At 43.0% G+C, this 21,408-nt stretch overlaps 1 long non-coding RNA gene across 7 annotated transcripts in view; it reads left to right on the forward strand.

The window, feature by feature from the left end:
- Positions 1-2,969: 2,969 nt before the first annotated feature.
- Positions 2,970-21,408, forward strand: part of LOC309542382 — a 31,096-nt gene continuing 12,657 nt past the window's right edge. Inside the window, exons 1-6 of one of the 7 annotated variants that reach the window (XR_014224220.1) lie at positions 2,970-3,248; positions 3,392-3,654; positions 4,121-4,278; positions 5,929-6,060; positions 8,412-8,782; positions 9,791-11,165. This is a non-coding gene — a long non-coding RNA (uncharacterized lncRNA). Of the gene's footprint in view, positions 3,249-3,391; positions 3,655-4,120; positions 4,299-5,928; positions 6,061-8,411; positions 8,934-9,790; positions 11,166-20,659; positions 20,721-21,408 lie in introns of those variants that run through there. The other 6 variants (XR_014224216.1, XR_014224217.1, XR_014224218.1 and 3 more) reach the window with 6 other exon arrangements.

Below are 21,408 nucleotides of genomic sequence, written 5' to 3' on the forward strand. Positions count from 1 at the left end.
AGCGGGAACACTGGATTGAGTTCATAGCATTAGCTGTCTTGTAGATATAAACCTATCAACCCAGCATGGTGTAGTGGTTAAGAGCGGTGGACTCGTAATCTGGTGAACCGGGTTTGCTTCCCCGCTCCTCCACATGCAACTGCTGGGTGACCTTGGGCCAGTCACACTTCTCTGAAGTCTCTCAGCCTCACTCACCTCACAGAGTGTTTGTTGTGGGGGAGGAAGGGAAAGGAGATTGTTAGCCGCTTTGCGACATCTTAAGGGGAGTGAAAGGTGGGGTATCAAGTCCAAAAACTCTTCAGTGGTGTTCCCTTTTTTTGTTGCAAGAGGAATAGCAGTTTTCTGCAGACCAAAGTCAAATACAATGAATTCATTATGAGCACACTTTGCTGAAACTAATTTAATTCCTGTCTGATTATTGTGGCATTTTTAAGCCCTAGAAACAATAAATACAGGAGGTGTTCTCCAAGTATAGATCCTATTGAGATCAGTGGAAGCTAAGTATATTATTAAGCACCTAAATCCTTTTGCTCGATTAATTGCTTACCCGTCCCGCTCCCATATTCAAGTTGGCTCCCTTGCGTGCATTTAAAGTTTGGAGCTCTTGAAAGGTAGAATAGGGCTTATATAAGGGGTGAACAAATTTCAGTCTTGTGGAATCTACTTTGTTTTTCCACTAGAACCTTGAGATTCACTAAGGGAGCTAGGTATGAAAATCATGCCCTTAGATTGAAAGGCTTCTGAACCCAGCCATTTGGTTTCGGTTTCAGAGCTGAACTGAGCGCACTGTCTTCCTGCAGAAATACCATTTGGCTATTCTGCCCTCCACCCCCAAAGAAGATTTGTTTTTGCCATTTCAGTAGTATGATTTATTTTCTTTTATTTATAGTTTCTATACAGTGGTACCTCGCAAGACGAATGCCTCGCAAGATGGAAAACTCGCAAAACGAAAGGGTTTTTGGTTTTTTGAGTTGCTTCGCAAGACGATTTTCCCTATGGGCTTGCTTCGCAAGACGGAAACGTCTTGCAAGTTTGTTTCCTTTTTCTTAAAACTGTTAATACAGTTGCGACTTGACTTCGAGGAGCAACTCATAGCACGCAGTGTAGGAGCCTTTTTTGAGGTTTTTGAAGACTTTGGTATTTTTGAAGCTTTTCCAAAACTTTTCCGAAACCGTGCTTCGCAAGACGAAAAAAACCGCAAGATGAAAAAACTCGCGGAACGAATTAATTTCGTCTTGCGAGGCACCACTGTATATTGCTTTTCATGCAAGCCTCATAAAGCAGTTTGCATAAGATTACTGCAACAATAGGCATTGTGGGATGGGATGGGGGAGAGAGCTATAACAGCATAAAAAATACAATTGTAATTGTGTACATAATCCCATTTACTCTGCGTCCAATATGTTCCTGGTATGGAAGCGGGATACACACAATGTTAGCTACAATCCATATTGTTCCTTAGGAAATACTTCTTCAATGTGAGAAAAGTAAAAACCTAGCTGCATTTCAAGCAGTAATGTGTACACAGCTTGCTTTTTCTCTCTTGGCAAGATGATTGTGCAGAAGCCTCCCGTGGTGACAACTGGAGGGCAGAAGGACCACTGCTGGCAGCTGGAGTGAAAAGCCAGAACTGGGACTCAAAATCATCACCAATCTATTTCTGAGTCACCTAGAGATCAATCAGTAGATCCCAAGCTACCTTCTTCCCAATTTATGGTAACACCAAACATTGGAACAGGAAGGTGTGGGTCAACTGACAATATCCTGCATTATGTTATGACTCAAGCTGTGAACTTGCCTGTTTTCATCTTCTCAACTGTGACGGCTAGACACTTGCCATTTCACACTGGTTCTGTTAATTTCCAGCTGTAAGGCCGGATGAGGAGTCTTGTGCCTGCACATAGCTGTGTAATGGGCTGAAATGGAGACCCGATACTGGAGGTTGAGAAATCTGTGCAATTCAGCAAAATCCTCCATATTATTCTTAGAGTGGGTAGTATATTTATTTCAAAAAATCTATGCACTACTTGATGGTAAAACAAAAATACCTCAAAGTGGTTTACAAAGAGAATAAAACAATAAAATTATTAGTAAAAGGTAAAGGTAAAGGTACCCCTGCCCGAACGGGCCAGTCTTGACAGACTCTGGGGTTTGTGCGCCCATCTCACATCTATTGGCCGGGGGCCAGCGCTGTCCGAAGACACTTCCGGGTCACGTGGCCAGCGTGACAACGCTGCTCTGGCGAGCCAGAGCCGCACATGGAATGCCGTTTACCTTCCCGCTGGTAAGCGGTACCTATTTATCTACTTGCCCCCGGGGGTGCTTTTGAACTGCTAGGTTGGCAGGCGCTGGGACCGAGCAGCGGGAGCGCACCCCGCCGCGGGGATTCGAACCGCCGACCTTTCGATCGGCAAGCCCTAGGCGCTGAGGCTTTAGCCCACAGCGCCACCCGCGTCCCTAAAATTATTAGTAAAAACAGCTAATTAAAACATTTCAAACCCTCAATAAGATCAGCAATAAACTACAAGCAGATTGAAACATACATCAACATTATACATTTCTGGTTAGGATTGTCTAAATGCTTTTAACCAAAAGAGTACAGTGAAGGCGTCTGCCTGATCTCAGGAGGCAGGGTGTATATGTGTCTGCATGTCTCCGTGCAGTATGCAATTAAAACAAAACACTCCTTTCTCCCACCTGGAACCAAGAAAATATACTACACTCAGGGAGTGTCTCACTGGACTGTGTGGAAGTGCAACATGTCATCGATAAAAGGTGCGATTTTTATTTAACATACCTAACCAAAACCAGCATCCCTTGGAAACCACTGTGTGAAGCTGTATCAATCAGCCAAGTACATCTTTTTTTAGCCTGCTACACTAAGTCACTCTTGAGCCCTCTGTTCCGTATGCTGCGGTTCTGTTACCTTGGTAACCAAGGAAAACATTCCAGGGCTTTGCATTGTTAGGTTTGGCAGAACGCAGAAAATTGCCACCTTCTGACCATTTTGCCATTTGACTGAAATTATGGCAAACCTCTTTGTTGCGTCCTGTGAGCGTAACTCAGTGCGGATGAACACTTTTGAATAAAAGCCCTTTGTTTTGTTCTCTTTTCCTTTTTTGTGGGATTTGGTTATATATTCGTTGAGAGTTTTCCTTCAGCAGTTTGATTTTCTTCAAAGGCTTATTGACCGAAATGCCCCTGTTAGGCCCACTGTGACATGATCGCCCAGTTGACTCTCCGCAAAGGTAAGAGGCAAAGCGAGTTTGGACAGTTTTGTCCTCTCTTATAGACCCATTTGACCTCAGAATCTGATAGGCCCATGCAGCTTACGTGAGCTCAGTGGAAGTAAATCAATTCTAAGAAGGTAAATCATCTCCTTGCCTTTCAGCTTGGAGTGAATGATTGGCAGGAGGAAACGGTGGTGAACTAAGAGGCCTGGCTGAGCAGCAGCAAGCCATTAACATGCCAGACACCAGGAATTTATCTTTAGTGCAGATGCCACAAATCGTACCCCTTCTCCAGTGCCCAAGATGTTTTCACAAATTATGAATCTGGCACTCGGCTGACTGGATTGTGCATTGCTCTGCATCATCTTCCTTCTCCATATAGCTTAATAGGGTTATTCCTAGCACATTCTGTGTAGATCCGAAGGTAAGACTCTAGAGGTTGTTGGGAGAAGTGTACATTATTGGTACTTCTCTGCAACTTACTTATTTAGCGTAACGTTTGGGGTAAGCATGTGTTGCATCCTTTGGAATAAGGTTTTCTCTGCTTTGCCCCCTTATATAAAGGTAAAGGTAAAGGGACCCCTGACCATTAGGTCCAGTCGTGACCGACTCTGAGGTTGCAGTGCTCATCTCGCTTTATTGGCCGAGGGAGCCGTTGTACAGCTTCCGGGTCATGTGGCCAGCATGACTAAGCCGCTTCTGGTGAACCAGAGCAGCGCACGGAAATGCCATTTGCCTTCCCGCTGGAGTGGTACCTATTTATCTACTTGCACTTTGACGTGCTTTCGAACTGCTAGGTTGGCAGGAGCTGGGACCAAGCAACAGGAGCTCAACCCGTCACAGGGATTTGAACTGCCGACCTTCTGATCGGCAAGTCCTAGGCTCTGTAGCTGCACCCAAATCAGGAGAATGGGACAATATGACAAGGAGAACATGCCTCCCCTTTTTGCTTTGTTTTTGGCTGAACTTTATAGAAGCTTTGAAGAAGAAAAGCATGAAATTTGCCACAGCATGTGAGAAATGTCAACATCTCTAAGTGCTACTAAAGGTTTGTTCATTGCCCACTGAGTCAATTCTTCCAGCACAGCTACTTGATCCATTAAGCAAGGTGTGGATATCCTGCAGCCCTCCAGATGTTGTGGGATGTTGACTCCCATCATCTCTGGCAATTGGTCATTCTGCCTGGTGCTGATGGGAGTTGGAGTCCCATCACATCTGGAGGGTCACAATGTTAGCATTTCTTGTTAGACCTGCATTTTTTATTCCTCAGTTCTGTGGAGGTCTCATTTGTTTACATTTGGTTTCATCTATCTTGAAGGATCCTTTTGGTTGCACATTTTTCAAACATATCCTGCTGGGTGTATGTATCTTTTAAGACAGCCAACTGTCCTGATTTTTCTGTTTTATTCAATATTTATATTGCCATTACTTTGAAAAATTCTGCTTCAGCAAACTCTCCGATGCTCAGCTTTATTAAAAGATGCTAATTCTCTTTCATGTGTTTCAGTTAGGTTTCTTTTTCTCATGATATCTCAATCCGGTTAGCTTTTTATTGCTCAGATCTCTAAATTTGACACAGGAAATAATTTCAACATGACTATACACCTTTTCTGAAATTTAGCTTTGTATGTGTTGCTTTTAGCTACAAGACAAGTGTGAGCCACTGTTTCAGATGGTGGTTTTACTATGCCTTAAAAATGAAGTACACATTTCAGTATGTATGTATGTATTTGGTTGAGGCTCCGTTGTTTGAGGAGCTACAACTGTCTTTCCATAATTATTTCATCTTAAGAAAAGAGCCATATAGGAGAGTCTCAATTCTCATGCGTAAAGTAAGGTTGTATCCAGAATATGAGGTTTTAGTCCACTTATTCCAGAATAGTTCTGTTCAAGTAATATTAAAGTCAATGAGATCTGGGCATGACTTGCTTAACCATTTTGAGAGGAGTTGAGTCTGCAGAAAGCATATCCACACACAGTTTAGTGTCATTATATAGCTGAGTTACAGATAGGTAGCCGTGTTGGTCTGCCATAGTCAAAATAAAAAAATTCCTTCCAGTAGCACCTTAAAGACCAACTAAGTTAGTTCTTGGTATGAAGAAGTGTGCATGCACACGAAAGCTCATACCAAGAACTAACTTAGTTGGTCTTTAAGGTGCTACTGGAAGGAATTTTTTTATTATATAGCTGAGTTAGTAAGTGGCCCGAGACCTAGGTGTACCTGGGTATATTCAGAGGTTTCCTGTTACTGTTCTTGTTGTAATGAGACAATAAAGTTCTTGTCTAGCATTTGCCTGAACAGGTGAATATTTAAACTGTGAATGGGAGCATGGGCACAGACATAAGTCCTGCCTGGTGCATATTGCCCTGATCTTCTTCATGATGTGTGGAGAAGGTCTAAAGAGGGTGCTTACTCATGTTTGCTTGAATAGAAGTAGAACCCTCCACATAATTGGGGACCCTGATAAAGTATGGTCCTTGATCATGCAGAAGTTTCCATACATATTGAAGGAAAAGCTCCCTTCAGACCTTCCCATTCAACACAAGAAATGTGGGGATCTGTTGGGTAAGGCTGTTGAATGTTGGGGGCAGGACTTCTGTGAACAGCCAACACCTCCATCGCTTGAGGAGGTTTCCTGTTAAGGTCTAATACTGACCTCTTCTATGATATCTTGGTTATACCACTGCTTTGTTCCAGGTGTGCTGCATGGGGAACAAGAGGTATCCTAACAACCACCAGAGCGATCAAAACTGAGAAACGAGAGGTTTACACAAGCGCCACAGATGGATGCTAGATCTTTTCACAATTTGGTCAGTTGAACCAAGAAAGGTGGGTAGGGCTGGGTACCTGGGCAGAGTTAATAAAAATCCACCAATTCATGGGCCACATTTTCCAAGCTATCATTTTATCTTTAAAAGCAATGCTTCCCACAATATATGTTACATGAACAGATTTCTAAAAATGCAAATTGAAAGGAAATGGGTGTGATTCGCATCACTTCTGAAAGTAACCTGCAATTTACTGACCAGTTTGATTGGGAAAACAGATTCCTTGATCCACTCCTCCCTACCTGCTTGCATATCTGCCTCCCTGAACTCAACCTCATGGAAACATTTCCATGGATTGTGAGTATCTGAGTCCTGAAAAATTACTTTTCCAGTATAAGAACAAGTATTCATTTGTGTGCTTCTATTCTGAAAGAGTAGACTATTCATGTATATTTAGGCAACATCTACTGGTTGGTCTGAAGCAACTATTCAGCATTTGTTTGTATTGAGAATTTTTTTTTCACTCTCGACTTCCGGGGTTGACGCGATCTGGGAATGGCGGATTCCCTCCGAGCTCTGGAGGGAATCGGCTCAGCAGGGGACGGGTCTTTGCCGTGCCGGCGACACGGGGACCCTTAAAACCGCAGGCGCGGAATGCCTGCGGACTGAAGACTTGGCGGGTGCCTTAAACGCCCCCCCTGATTCGCGAAGAGCCTTTTTAAAGGCTGCGGAGGGGATACGGGGGGTGGCGCGGCACTGAGAGTCCATCGCTACCTCTGCTGAGCGAAGCCGCGAGCCATGACCGGAGAGCGCTGACTTCCTTCCTTGAAATTCGGCTGAAAAAACAACCCGTGAGTAATTTGGACTTGGCTTTTAAGAAATTTATCCACTGAATTTGAGACGATCGGGGGATGTGCTAAAAGGAAGTCCGCACCCCCTACCTTGCAGACGATCTAGAGCAACGAAAAAAGAACTAAGCTGGAGTGCCTACCCTGTAAAGGGTGAGTTTTAAAAAAGACAGTAACTTCCAAGATTTGGAAATTTTGAGCAGGAGAGAGGAGTGTTGGATGTTTTATGTTCTGTTGTAAACAACCCCCCCTCCCGGGCCCGGGAGCGTCCTGCTTTGGAGCTGGTTTAAGAAGTGCAGAGTTTGACAGCTGTCAAAGCTGTCAAACGGACTGTTAATAGTGGAAAATTGCTACCTAAGTTACCTCTGGATTAAAAAGAGTTACAATTGATCTAAAATTGTTGGAAATAAAGAAACAATAACAAGACAGAGGACTGTTGGGGAAAAGAATACTAAGTAACCAGATTCCCTCTAGAGGGAATTCTGTGGAATTACAATGGCTGTGGATGGAAAGATACTGGGAGAAATCGAAAGGATGTTTTATTTGGTTGGAATCTTACAAGAGCAGACTACGGCTATGAGTGAACAATTGATGACCTTGACTTCTGAAACAAGTAGTCCTGCTGAATGTAAAGAGGACCTCAATGAGAAAGAATCCACAGCTGAACCAGAAATGATAATAAAAGCAGAGGAGAAGACAAAACAAGAAAGAGAAGAAGTGATGTGGGAAAATATTGAGCAGAAGCTGACGCCTGTGGAATACAAACAAGGAGATTATTGGAGTAAATCTACTATAAATCTACGAAAGATGCAGAAGACGAAAGTGGAGGCCCTGGGAGTCTATGAAATTAAGGAATTTAAAATAAAGAAATATAATTGGGGCCTCCACATAGACTCTGACTTTGATTACCTTCAAGATTCATGCCTTGTGGAAACTCTTCAGCAGCTGTTTGCAAATATGGGAAGAGACTTTGGGTTGATGGTGAAAGAACTCTTTCGAGATGTGACGACTGGCATAAAGGGTTACCAACAAGACCGGCGGAGAGGGACTGAAAGAGACTGGAGGGCCTCGGACGTGAGGAACCCGGGCTAAGAACTGTTATTTTGGACATGCTTTGGGAAGGGACGCAAACCGGGGATGGGAGGGAGGGAAAAGTTAAGTTCTAACAACACTCATGATTATGCGATTTGGTTAAAAAGATCATTATTCAAGACAAAATGGGAAATCGATGGAAGGGAATTGAGGTCCAACTTAGAAAAAATTAATTTTGTTTGCTTTTATAAAAGGACTAATATTAGGACAGGGAAATGCTAATTTGCTGACATAAATTTGGAAATGGGGATGCAAGGGAGGGGGTAGGGGGAAGTCAATGACCAGGGTTAGGAAATAATATCTTCGGGAAAGTATATATGTTTGTTGTTGTTTTCTTCTTTTTTTTTCTTTGTTTATGTGTTTATTTGTTTTTTGTGTTTTTGTTTTTGTCTATATAAAATGTGAAAACCCAATAAAAATTTTATAAAAAAAAAAGAGAATTTTTTTCACTCTCCACTTCTTTTTATTCTAGTGTATATGCTTGTCTTTAGTCCAATCATCTCCCAAGGAGTGCATATTTTAACCTAAAATGTTAAGAATATGAAAGATTTCTTTAACGGAACAAAAGAGCTGTTTGCTTATACCTTACAAATGAGATAAGATAATACAAGAAAGAAAAAGAAAGAGATCATGCTGTTTTAATGGCAAGTTCCAATAGCAAAATAAAATGGATGGAGGTTCGTGAAAGCTCCCCTTGAGCAATATTTATAGGGATCAAATGAACATCAAGAAGTACGTCTGTCTCAGCAAGGGATATATTATTCTTCCAAATATCACGAAGTGTAATGGATACATTTGGAAAGATGAAGCATTCATGACTGAAGGAATAACGTAAGATGCTGGGTATGTGTTTTATAGCAGAGGATATATCCTTATAATGAATGTCATCGCCCCCCATAGTGTCCTTTGTATTAGAAGCTGTCAAATGTGCATTTCTTTTCTTGCATAGAACTTTTTGCAGTTCAATGTACTGACCCATAAAGCTCTTTGTCCACCTGGTGGCTTTTCAGCACCAGGTAAAGACTTCATTTTTCCTGTAGGCTCTTGATGGACTGAGGTGATGTTGCTGGAATTAGTGTTCTGCCAAAGCTTCCTGTGGCTGTTTTGTGTGTGTGTGCATTTATAATTTTATATGAATGGTAGGTGTTTTGTATGTTTAAGGGTATAGTCAAGACTTATTTCCAACCAGAACTCACCGGAACTCACTTCCAACACTTCTCATGTGGGCATCATTGCCTTTCTAAGAAAACAAGGGAGATGTTCATGGTGAGTTCCAGCATCTCTTTTTCTAGGAAAATAGCACTGGGTAACAGACTTCTAACAAGTCTAAATAACTACTACTACAACTACTACAACTACTACTACTACTACTACTACTACAAATCTTATGACAATCCCAGATACTAGATCACAAGGAAATTTTTCATCTCTAGTGCTGTTTTTCTAAGGAGTCAGCAGACAAGAGAACAAGCGAGCCAAGGGAATCTGGTCCTTAGACCCTGACGGATGATTTGGGCCTCCAGTTAAACAGACATTCAGGTTAAGCACCAGCTTAGGTCCCGGATGATTTTCTAGGATTAACCTAGGATGGGCATATATCCTCCTTTGCAGTGGGGCAATCCTCTATTTGAAGGTGTGTCTCATTCAAGTTCAGATTAAAGATAAACAAGGGAGATCAAAGAGGCCTTAAAGTTGCCCATCAACAGGTAGCCCTTAGACAGAGGGCTATGCGAGCACACATCGTGGTCATTGTCTTCTGAGGTAAAAATATAGAAATGTATTTCTAAATATGCATTTATACATATAAATTAGCACTTGCAAATCTGTGCCCTCTTTTGATATTCTCTTTAGGCACTGTGGAGCAGCCATTCTTTGTCCTTCCTTCCAAATGCCAACACGATGGCTGTTTTAAGAATGAGGTTGCACTTCATGTTCACTAGATCCATAGCCCTGACCTCCAGGAATATTTAAAACTCAAGTTTCCTTACTGGGCTTATTGGCCTTCACACTGTGTCAGGTTGTTCAGCAGGGTGAAGCAACCCACTTCAGGGGACACCATGATGGTGGAACAGGAAAGATGAAAGCAGGAATTGGTGTATAAATGGTGACAGCAAAGCTTGTTTAAAGTGTTGAAGTTAGTGGAGGAGGGAAGTGCCATTTGGGCCCTGTTTAGGCTGACACTGCCGAAGCCATTATTTATTGTGGGGTGTCATGAACTGGCAGGACGACAGGGAGAAGAAGAGGATCCGAGTGAGGGGTTTAGCTGGGACTAGGACACACTGGGGCAAGCTAAGGATGGAGAACAAGAGGTGTAGAAAATATGGGGCGATGGAGGATAGTGAAGGGATGGGGGTCACTGCACAGGAACCAGAGCGGCAGGACATATCACCAGTCAGAGGAGCCCCTGTCTTCCCGAACACGACAGACTCTGAGGCATGAGGAACACTCTAGGAGGCCGAGGCAGGCAAAGGGCCCACAGCCCAGCTTCCTAGTTGGCCAGATGGGGCTCGCTAGCTCTGAGAGGAGGTGTGTGATTCCTCAGCTGGAGTAGACTCAGAACAGGTGAGGATCACCTGCCTCAGCAAGCCCAGATGCTGCAATCAGCATGCAAAGTGCAAAAGGGAAGCAGAGCTGAAGTGCTGTGCCTGCTTGACTGTCTGTGCTGATGAACCTTGGGTTGGCTTCTCCTTGACCTCTATGGGACTGTGCTTTGGGTTTGACTCTGGGCTGTATTCTTGAGTGCTGGACTTTGGACTTGGCTCCTTGGATCAACCCTAAACTGTGTTTACTGAACTTTGGAGTTTGTTTGTGTGGGTTGACCTGCAGACCTTGAACTTTGGATTGGTGTGCTGACCTGATGCCAGGTAGCCCAGGGGTTCAGGACATGAAGACACGGTAAAAGCAACAGTTCCCTATTAAGGTGCTTTACAAATAGGGTTCATATCTTGATAAAAGAGCTGTGGGTCCCAGCACAAAATGGCTGCCAATGGCAACAAAAATAGAAAATAGAAAAAAAGTGATGGTACTTCAGACCAGTGACTACCATCACAAAGAAACCACGGGTATCTTCCAATGTGCTGTAAATGTCTGTGCTGAGTGCATGTTGATTGTCACTTTAAAAAAAAATAATGCAGCGATGCAGCGACAATTTTTAAAACATTGTTTAACTCATTTCTGCATCTGAAAAGACAGAACCTCTTGCGTTAAAGTGTGATTAGAACTGTAAGCATAATTGAAAAATGGTGCATAGCACTGATTTTTAAAAACAGCATTATAACATTTACATACCTATCTTTACACAGCAGTTCAGAACATTGTTAGCCACTTAGTCTGCAAACTAATGCACATTTATCTAGGAGTCGGAGCCATTGATCACAGTGGCACTTACGTCTGAGTAAGCAGCATGAAATGGCACTTTCAGCCTGTTCCACTGTGGCAGGAATGACTTCGGTGGCAGATTCCTAATTGCTATCAATTCCTTCAATTTAAGATTATTTTCCTATATACTTGGAATAATTTCCCCTTCATCTGTTTCTTTGTACCTATCTCTTTTGCCTTATGTTTTGGCAGAGTTTACTCTAATTTGTGTTGAGTTTCATAATATTAAAGTTAGCTATTTTGGGCATATCTTGTCAAGTTTCAAATAAGCAACAGAGACAAATTGATGAGGTGAAATTATGAGCACAATGGAATTAAACAGAGTTTAGGAACACAAGAACCTGCATTTTACTAGGTCAGACTATTTATTTACCTCAGTACTTTAACTGGCAATAACTGTCTTGAATCCCAGAGATTCCCTGCCCCCCCATGCCAAATGCTTTAAAGCAGGGGTGTTGAACCTGTGGCTCTTGCACTTTCATTGGATTCTGGCTCTCATCGTCGCTGCCCATTGGCTATTCTGCCTGGGGCTGATGGGAGTTGGAGCAACAACATCTGGGCGGCCATTTTCTTCAAGGTTGTCCATGGCAACCATGGTGGACACCTCATGTTTGCATTTATGTAATTTCTTTTCCTCACCAGCTTCCTGAAGTGGTTCCAGAATGCTATAAAAATGTAATCAGGCATCAAGTCTTGAAAAAAGAACATAAAGTCGGCTGCCAGCCCTGTAGAAACAGCACTGAATAACATGCTCAGACAATAATAGGAAATGTGGTTTTTATTAGGTCAATGTTTTATGAGATTAAGAAAGAAAACCCACTGTTTTCCTGTGCTCCGTGAAAGTTAATAGTGTCCGCACAGGAAAACAAATTAGCAGGGAAGTAGAAAATCAAGTTATGTTTTACCGAGGGAGCTGAGCATGAAATGCACAGATTTGCATGGTAATATATCCCAAAACTATAAATGGAATGGATTTAGTGAAAATATTTTGAAAGCTATGGCGGTTTAGGAAAATGAATACAGGCAAAATTAAGCAAAGTACTGTTTGGAAGTTAATTAAAAGTTAAAAACAAATATAAATTGTAGAAAATATAATACTGGCACCAACGAGCCATCAACAGCAAAGGAATAAATAATACAGGACAATGCAGCAACCTGAACACAGCTTGATGGGGAGTGCTGCAGCTGCTTGGCTGAGAGAAGGAAAAACAAGCTAAACAGTAAATGTGACTGATATTCAAAGCCATATTAGACTGCAGAATGTTAGGCGATGCCAGCATAATGCCCTGGGCCCAAGAGAGGGGTTAGCAGTCCAGGCCAGAAGTAGAGTACTGCTTAACACCTTGGGTGGGTAGCTTCCAGTTTTTCTGCCCTACAAACAAGGTTGTTGGAGGGACTCTTCCCCTCCCCTCCAGTACAATATCCTTTTGTAGGCATGGACTTGATTCAGGTGACCTTTTCTGTTCGTGAATGTGGATTAGCTGTAACACAACTGTCATCGTGAGATGTGTCTGAGAGCTGCAGGAGCAGAGCAAGGAGGACATTTGAAATGATTTCAGGTTTTACTATAATAGAATCATAGACTTGTAGAACTGGAAGAGACCCCAAGAGTCATCTAGTCCAACCCCCTGCAACGCAGGAATTTCAACACACCGTCACTCATCCAATCTGAAACCATATCTGACCCATTTTAGCTTTGCACATGTGCTTGCAGTTTTATTGCTGCAGCACTAGGATGCCTTACATTTCAAAAATCTTAATAATAGTGTTATATTGATGGGGGCATTATGTAATTTCCCACTGCTTTGTTATGGCTGTGACGTGCTTTGAGCTCAGCTTTGTTGTTGGAAAACCAATAACCAAACCAAACCAAATTTAGCGGCCGTTTTTGAAATGGTAGCTTTCAGACCTGAAGCCAAGTACTACATAACTTTCAAAAGCACCTGGTGCAATCCAGGAAAAGGTTTAGCACCAAATCAATGGGATTTAAATCAAATTTAAACAGCTCAATGCACTTATCAGATGGATGCCAGAGAGATTTAATCATGCCTTACTGTCTCTTACTGAGGCCATTATGCCTGATTTGTAACTTGGTTATTGGTAATTCTCTCCACAGATTCATAAGATGTTACAGGGATGTTACTTATACCCAACTTGCTTTTTCTTCTTGTGGTTGGTTGACTCTGTCACAGAAGTGGAAACTGAGTGTCTGATTCACTTTGGCTCAAGGTTTCAGAGCAAATTAAATAAAGCTGAAGCAAACTAAACAAACCTGAGGTTTGCCCAACATTGTTAGTTAAGTTGGTGTTGTTAAGACCATTTATGTGACAGAAAAGGTCTCCTGTTCCATAAATAAAATATAATTCTGGTTAATGGTTTTAGAAAAATCATGGTGTTCCTTTACCTTAGCTACACCCAGGGCCCCTCAATATGTCCCTTTAATTGTGCATTCATGATGATTTGTGCTGCTTTCAATACTGTTTGTGCCTGCAAACATTTTGGGGTGGTTATGCTATTCCTTTCCAATCAGTGTATGCCATATAGCTTGCTGCTGAAATCTTACAACTTTTTATAGCGTGAATGTTCAGGTTTAATGCTTTGCTCCACTTTTGTTGCTCTACAGTATGGGGAGGCAAACTAAGGCCCGGGGGCCGGATCCGGCCCAATCGCCCTCTAAATCCGGCCCGCAGACAGTCCGGGAATCAGCATGTTTTTACTTGAGTAGAATGTGTCCTTTTATTTAAAATGCATCCCTGGGTTATTTGTGGGGCATAGGAATTCGTTCATCCCCCCCCCTAAAATTTAGTCTGTCCACCCACAAGGTCTGAGGGACAGTGGACTGACCCCCTGCTGAAAAAGTTTGCTGACCCCTGCTCTACAGTGCAAGAATGCCCTTCAAGACGGCAACAGTGTGATAACATCTAGCATCACAGAACAACTCATAGAATGGAATGATGAGGGGGCAGTCCGGTATACAGTGGCGTAGTGTGGGGGGTGCAGGGGGGCCCCGGCCGCACCGGGTGCAACATTTGGGGGTTAGGGTTAAGGGGCGCAAATCCATGGGTTAGGGGGCGCAAATCCATGGGTTAGGGGGCACAAATTACTTGCCTTGCCCCGGGTGCTGACAACCCACGCTACGCCACTGCCGGTATAAATCCACCATGAATGCACTGTTTTTGCAAAAAATACACCTGCAAAAATCTTCACTGGTCTGGAGGACCCCCAGTCTCATGTCTGCATTAAATGCATCTGTTCCTTCAATAATAGCACCACCATATCCTCATGGTGACATACACAGAATGGTAGGACGACCAATTCTAGGATCAGTCCCATAAAGTTAGGCTTGGCCTCAACACATGGGTGACATTAAGCCCCACACAGAAAGTTCCAAATAAGCAATTTACTCGGGGGTGTATGTGCCCAAAATAGTATAATAATATTCCCCTACTTTAGATGCCATCTTTCACACTGTCTGTTGTCCAAGACACTCAAATGAGTTGCATAATTTAATTACTGAGATAAGGAATACAGCAAAAGTAAAGGAAGAATGATGTGTATAGAAGGGAGAAGCATGCAGAAAAGTATGCGATGTGCCTTCTGTAAAAGCTACAAGCTTAATACGCTCACAGCTAAATGAGAACAAATGAGCTTGAAATGCAAAAACAATGTTTCCCCTTGAGATTCCTTCAACATTCTTGGAGTTTTTAAATGCACACTTTCCTGCACCATTTTCCAGGATCTCTAAGGTTGTAAGAGTGATGATTCTTAAGGAGCAAAGCTTTGAGTGAATTTTGTTTCTTCAATCCTGCAATCAGGCATTGTTCACATACTTTCCTTCTGAAGGGTTGTCCCTCCATAATTGAATCCCAAAACATATTCACTACAAAAGGAAAGTCAATTTGTGGGATGTGGAGTTTTTGTGTGGGGAGAACAGAGATAGGTATCTCTCCTTCATGTCGTCCCTCTCAGTGAAATGTGAACATTGAGGAAACTGTATTACATCTATCCTTCTTTTTTACATTTGGGACTCCATCACCTTTTGCCCCAGTGCTCAATCCTTGTCTGCTATCAAAAGATCTCTTTAGATTTCAAAAAGTAAATGTGATGGAGCACCAGGATTTTTTTCCCCAGCCGGAACTCACCAGAACTCAGTTCTGACACCTCTCAGTGGAGCGCCATCGCCATTAGAAGAGAACAAGAGAGATGTTCATGGTGCTGGTACCTCTTTTTCTAGAGAAATACCACTGTGGAGCAGCTCATCACATACTGGAAGCCACTTCCATACCAGCAAAAACCTGCCTGAGTTCTACCTAAGGTAAAGGTAAAGGGCCCCCTGACCATTAGGTCCAGCTGTGACCGACTCTGGGGCTGCGGCGCTCATCTCGCTTTATTGGCCGAGGGAGCCGGCTTACAGCTTCCGGGTCATGTGGCCAGCATGATTAAGCCGCTTCTGGCGGACCAGAGCAGCGCACAGAAACGCCGTTTACCTTCCCACCGGAGTGGTACCTATTTATCTACTTGCACTTTGACGTGCTTTTGAACTGCTAGGTTGGCAGGAGCAGGGACTGAGCAAGGGGAGCTCACCCCGTCGCGGGGATTCAAACTGCTGACCTTCTGATCGGCAAGTCCTAGGCTCTGTGGTTTAACCCACAGCGCCACCCGCGTCCCTTGAGTTCTACCTAGATTGCCCTTATTTTGTGGCCCAAGAATGCGGTTTGACTTGATTTTAGCATCCTTCTAATGCACTCCATGTTTGTCTGCAGAGCTCATAACCATATTGTTCTGCATCACTGGCTGCCCTCGTTCACAATGTTACAGCAACCCTAATCGCACCTACCTGGGAGTAAGCTCCACTGAATTCAAAAGCCAATTACTTTTGAGTAGTTATGATTAGGATTGCTCTATTGGTGGCCTAAAATACCTGTGTACATATGTGTTTTTCATATGTTGCTATTTTTAAAATATGTAATATGTAAGCCACCTTGGCAGGATTTATAAATAATTGCAAGAGATAAATAAATATGGTCCATGTCTTCCTGGTTGCTCCCTACAACCTAATGTGTGGGAAGCTTCCATTTGGATGAGGCCATAAGGAGGCATTTCCTTGGTGGAATGATGATGATGAATGTTCTGCCATTTTTTATGAAAGGCTATTTTTAACTGGAGATCAGTCTAGGCAGCCCAGCTGTGGTGCATCCCAGATTCTTTTTCATTCCCCAGTTGGACAAAGTTGTTGGCATCCATCTGTCTTGAGAGACAATGGTACTGGATCCAAAAAGGCTCAGGACTGCCAGCTCCGCCTTACTCCAACTGTAAGTAAAGTTACCTGCCCAGAAAGGAGATTTCAGCTAAACAATTTACTTGATGAAAGCTACAAGTTACTTTCCCCCGAATGTCTAATTCGGTTTCAAGGAGGTAGCTTATATTTCAAGTAAGAGGAGACAGAGCATGTGAAAAATACATGGCTCATAATCCCTTCAGCACTTGGCCCCTGTGTCAACAATACCTGATTGGGGAAGGCGTTTTCTCAAACAGCATTAAGAAAAAAATCATTTCTAAAACAATTCTTTTCTGAAAAAGGTTAGTATTTAATGTACCACAGCTGGAAACATTTCAGAATGTTCATGGCCATCTCCACTATATTTTTAAAAAGATACTGGATTTTCTGCTGTTCCTGTAATTGCTGAGCACATCCATTTTAAAGGTCAGACGAAGCCAATTATCTTGGTGTGGCCTCCTGTATAAGGGGTGAGGGTAGCATTCAAATGATCCCTTCTAGCAGAGGCAATAGTAGCTTGCCTTTGGACTGCAGCATACTGAGGGGGAAGATAAAGCTGAAAATCAATTTTATAGTTTATGGACACAGTTAATTTACCATTCCACTTAGTAGTTTGCTCCCATTATGAATGATCTCAGTATTACAATACACAGCTCTTATTTCCTGCCTTGGAATTTTTCAATAATTAGAAAAACTTGTTCTGTTAATTATTTTTCTCCTCTGTTTTAAATCTCCAAGGTTCACCACAATGCTGTATAGATTTTCCTTGGTCCAATGGGAGACGATGTTTGGAATTTTCAGAGGTAAAAAGTGGATGGGGGTGAAACACTCCTCCCCTCAAAAAAAGAAAAAAGAAAAAAAAGGCATGGAATTGCTCAGGTAAATAGTACTGAAGTAGCTGCACGTTTGACTGCAGGTCCCCCTTGTCATTGTTATGCTGTGACTGGAAGCCTCTGGTGAATGTGAATGCCCATCTGTAGATGCAGAAGCTGGAGTCAATTCAATGCATCTCCCTGACCCCACCCACCCCTAACTTCACAATTTAGCTCACTCATGCCCCCAGACTTCACACATAACCCAGAGCAAAGGGAAATCAAAGAATGTGGTTTTCCAAACTTGTAGATGTATGTCTACAGCGAATCAAATTTTGTCCCAAATGACATCACTTAAGCATCCAGATGTGTAAGGATTGACAATGCCCACCACTGTGGACAGTACTTAAGCTAGGGAGACCTCTGTATAAAACAGTTTCATAGGGATTAGGAGCACTTCTTCAATGACCTGTGTGATGCTCTTGCCATTTCCATGTGGTTAATGAGCCAAACTAGATCTGAAGTGAGAGACCTGTGCTGAAGTGGGACATTTGTGACATCATGAAGCTTCTTCTAAACCAGGCATGGCCAAACTTGGCCCTCCAGCTGTTTTGGGACTACAACTCACACCATCCCTAGCTAACAGGACCAGTGGTCAGGGATGATGGGAATTGTAGTCCCAAAACAGCTGGAGGGCCAAGTTTGGCCATGCCTGTTCTAAACCAACCAACCAAAGCAGCCACAGGAAGGAGGGAATAGAGTCAAAGGAGAAGCAAGGCAGACAGAAGGCTTAACCTTTTCCACTGCACGTTTTACTCAGTTTAAATTGTCCCTTCTCCCCACGCACAGATGCATGGACGTGGGTTGCGTTCACTTCAGGATGTGAACGGGCTCCAGAATGGATCCGGTTTGCATCCTGAAGTACCACTGTAGTGGCAGAACTGGTCTCCAAGGAGCGTGCCACAGCTGTTGCTCTCACTGAGAGCCAGTGTGGCGTAGTGGTTAAGAGCGGTGGACTCGTAATATGGTGAACTGGGTTCGCTTCCCCGCTCCTCCACATGCAGCTGCTGGGTGACCTTCGGCCAGTCACACTTCTTTGAAGTCTCTCAGCCTCACTTACCTCACAGAGTGTTTGTTGTAGGGGAGGAAGGGAAAGGCGAATGTTAGCTGCTTTGAGACTCCTTCGGGTAGTGATAAAGCGGGATATCAAATCCAAACTCCTCCTCTTCTTCTCACTGCAGCAGTGGCAGCAGCAGCAGCAGGCAATGCATTCCTTGGAGGCTGGATCTGCTGCCCCCGTGAAGCCTGCCGCCCAAGGTGGTTGCCTCACCTTGCCTCATGGGTGGGCCAGCCCTGCTACTGCTAAACTATACACTATGCCTGGGAATCCAGTGTTCTGAAAAGACCAGGCCAAGTGGCAACTCCACTGCCATTGGCATAAGGGCACAGCTGCCGTTCTTTTCCATTAAACTGAAGAGAAATCCTTTTATGTGCTCAGTCTGGATGGGAAGCTCTGTCCCTCCAGAAGTTGCTGGACTCCACTTCTCATCATCCCTGGTCACTGGCTATCATAGGAGCCAACTCCTAGGGGCTGTGGCAACTTTGGCCCCTGCAATAAAATATTTGGGAGCGCTGTGCCCCTGCAAAGTTGATGGGCATTGCCATTCAAATAGGGTGTGTGCACCTTGTCATTTGATCCATTATGTGGGGCAGGGCTTACCTTGGGCCTGTTGAATGGTTTCTTTACATGTAAAGGTTCATCATTGTTCCACCCGATGTGTGTGTCTTTAAGGGGCCGGAGCAAGGGCCAGAGCAAACTAACGGGACCCAGCTTTACAGCTGTGAAACATAGCAGGTGCTGCTGAGTTGTACTGATTAAACTATGTCAGCAATTGGGTAGAGTATATAAGGAGCAGCACCTAGCTCTCCCATGACCCTGGGGGATGGTTTGGTTGTTGGGTCTGGTTTGTTGATGTATTTAGTGTAAATGGAGTTTTTGTTTTTCTTATTAAAACCTTCTCTTTAAGTTATTTTTGAGTCCCTTTTTAATGCAAGGTCTCCCCAGCAAGCTCTTTGTAGTGCTACCATACTGCAAAAAGCCAACAGGGCCCCCACAATATTTTATTCAAGTTGGCACCCTTGCTGGCTTTGCTGGCAGGGGCTGATGGGAGTTGGAATTTGACAACATCTGGAGGGCCACATATGTTCCACCCATGGGCCATGGGATGCTTTTTGAAAGACAAACAATTCTAGTTCCTGGAATTTAGGACAGCATAAATAATAATATACCAAGTAACCAGACAGCCTTTATTCAGAAATAGCCTCACTGTGTTCAGTGGGCTTTACTCCCTGGTAAATGTGCATGGGATTTGTATGGGTTTTATAGTCTAGAGCAGAAAATCTGTGCAAACTTGCTTGGGAGTGAAATATACTCCCAGGTTAAGCATGTTTAGGATGGGGCTATAAATGTACAGTATTCTTTTTGCTTGCTAAAAACACAAAGGCAAACATGCTGGAAGAAAGAAGTTAATGATCAGTTGCGACAGGGTTATTTATCTGTGACATACGAGTACAAGGAAATATAAAGGAAGGGCGTTTGATTAATTTTAAGTTCCCTGGAAATGCTTTTCTCCCCAATCAAACTTCCTGATGACCTTTTCTCTGAACAGCTTGACAGGAAAATCCATAATACAAAAAAGCAGCCAGGTAGAATGCAAAGAGCTTGCTTTAAATAAGCAATTGTTTTATTTATGAACTGTTCATAAAAACGTGCATCACATGCTCAGAGAGTTTGGATTTGTTGATTCCAGTATAAAAATACACTTAAGATACATAACTTAAATCAACAATAACTGTATTACCTTTGGTTGGTAAATGGTTTGTTAGGAACACAGATGGATACAATAATGCAGCATATAAAATGTATTATATTCCCCCAGATACTTTCAATGGTCAGAACAGAATTTATGGTTGACATATTTCAGAATAATTCCTGGACTGCTGTAAACAATTCCCCTCTATCAAATATGTGTTTGGCTGCTTGGCTTTTAGCAACACTATTTTATTTATTTACTTTGCTTTCAAATAACCCATGGAAAATTAATTACTTCTACATGCAATTGAATCTGATTTTTTATTTTTATTTTTTTTTACAATATTTCTTAAATATAATGAGCTTGTCAAAATCACTATTCCACCCCCCACGGACTTTAAAAATAATCCAATGTGTTCTTTTGTTGGTGTGTTCAACAGGCAACAGCTGCAAAGTTATGGTCTTCTGCTTCTGTAGATAGTCTTTGAACATCTGTTGATGGTGAGGTGACCTATAACAAATATTATTGCACCTTAATGGGATTACTCTAGAGCACATGGTTATTTTATACATTGTGTTACCAAACCCTCCAAGTGTCCCTATTTTCTAGGGACAGTCCTGGATTTACAGAAGGCACCCCCATTTCTGATTTGAACCTAGAATGCCCCACTTTTCCTTAGGACATCCCTATTTTCATTGGAGAAATGTTGGATGGTATGGAGTTATGCAACCCCTGAGCCAAGGAGATAAGTAAAAATGTAAAGGACCCCTGGACGGTTATGTCCAGTCAAAGGCAACCATGGGGTTGCGGCACTCATCTCGCTTTCAGGCCAAGGGAGCTGGTATTTGTCCACAGACAGCTTTCCAGGTCATGTGGCCAGCATGACTAGCCACTTCTGGTGCAGCAGAACAGCGTGATGGAAACCAGAGCGCATGGAAACGCCGTTTACCTACGCAGCACTTGCAATGGTGTGCCTTTTAACTGCTAGGTTGGCAGAAGCTGGGACAGAGCAACGGGAGCTCACTCTGTTGTGGGGATTTGAACTGCTGACCTTCTGATCTGCAAGCCCAAGAGGCTCAGTAGTTTACACCACAGCACCACCCGCGTCTCCAGCTATTGGCAGCCTTATATAGGGAATGTTTTTTTAAATGTTTGATGTTTTTATATATGTTGGAAGCCACCCAGAGT

This window comes from Podarcis vaucheri (assembly GCF_965113315.1).
Source record: "Podarcis vaucheri genome assembly, chromosome: 10".
In the NCBI taxonomy this organism is placed as follows: domain Eukaryota; kingdom Metazoa; phylum Chordata; class Lepidosauria; order Squamata; family Lacertidae; genus Podarcis; species Podarcis vaucheri.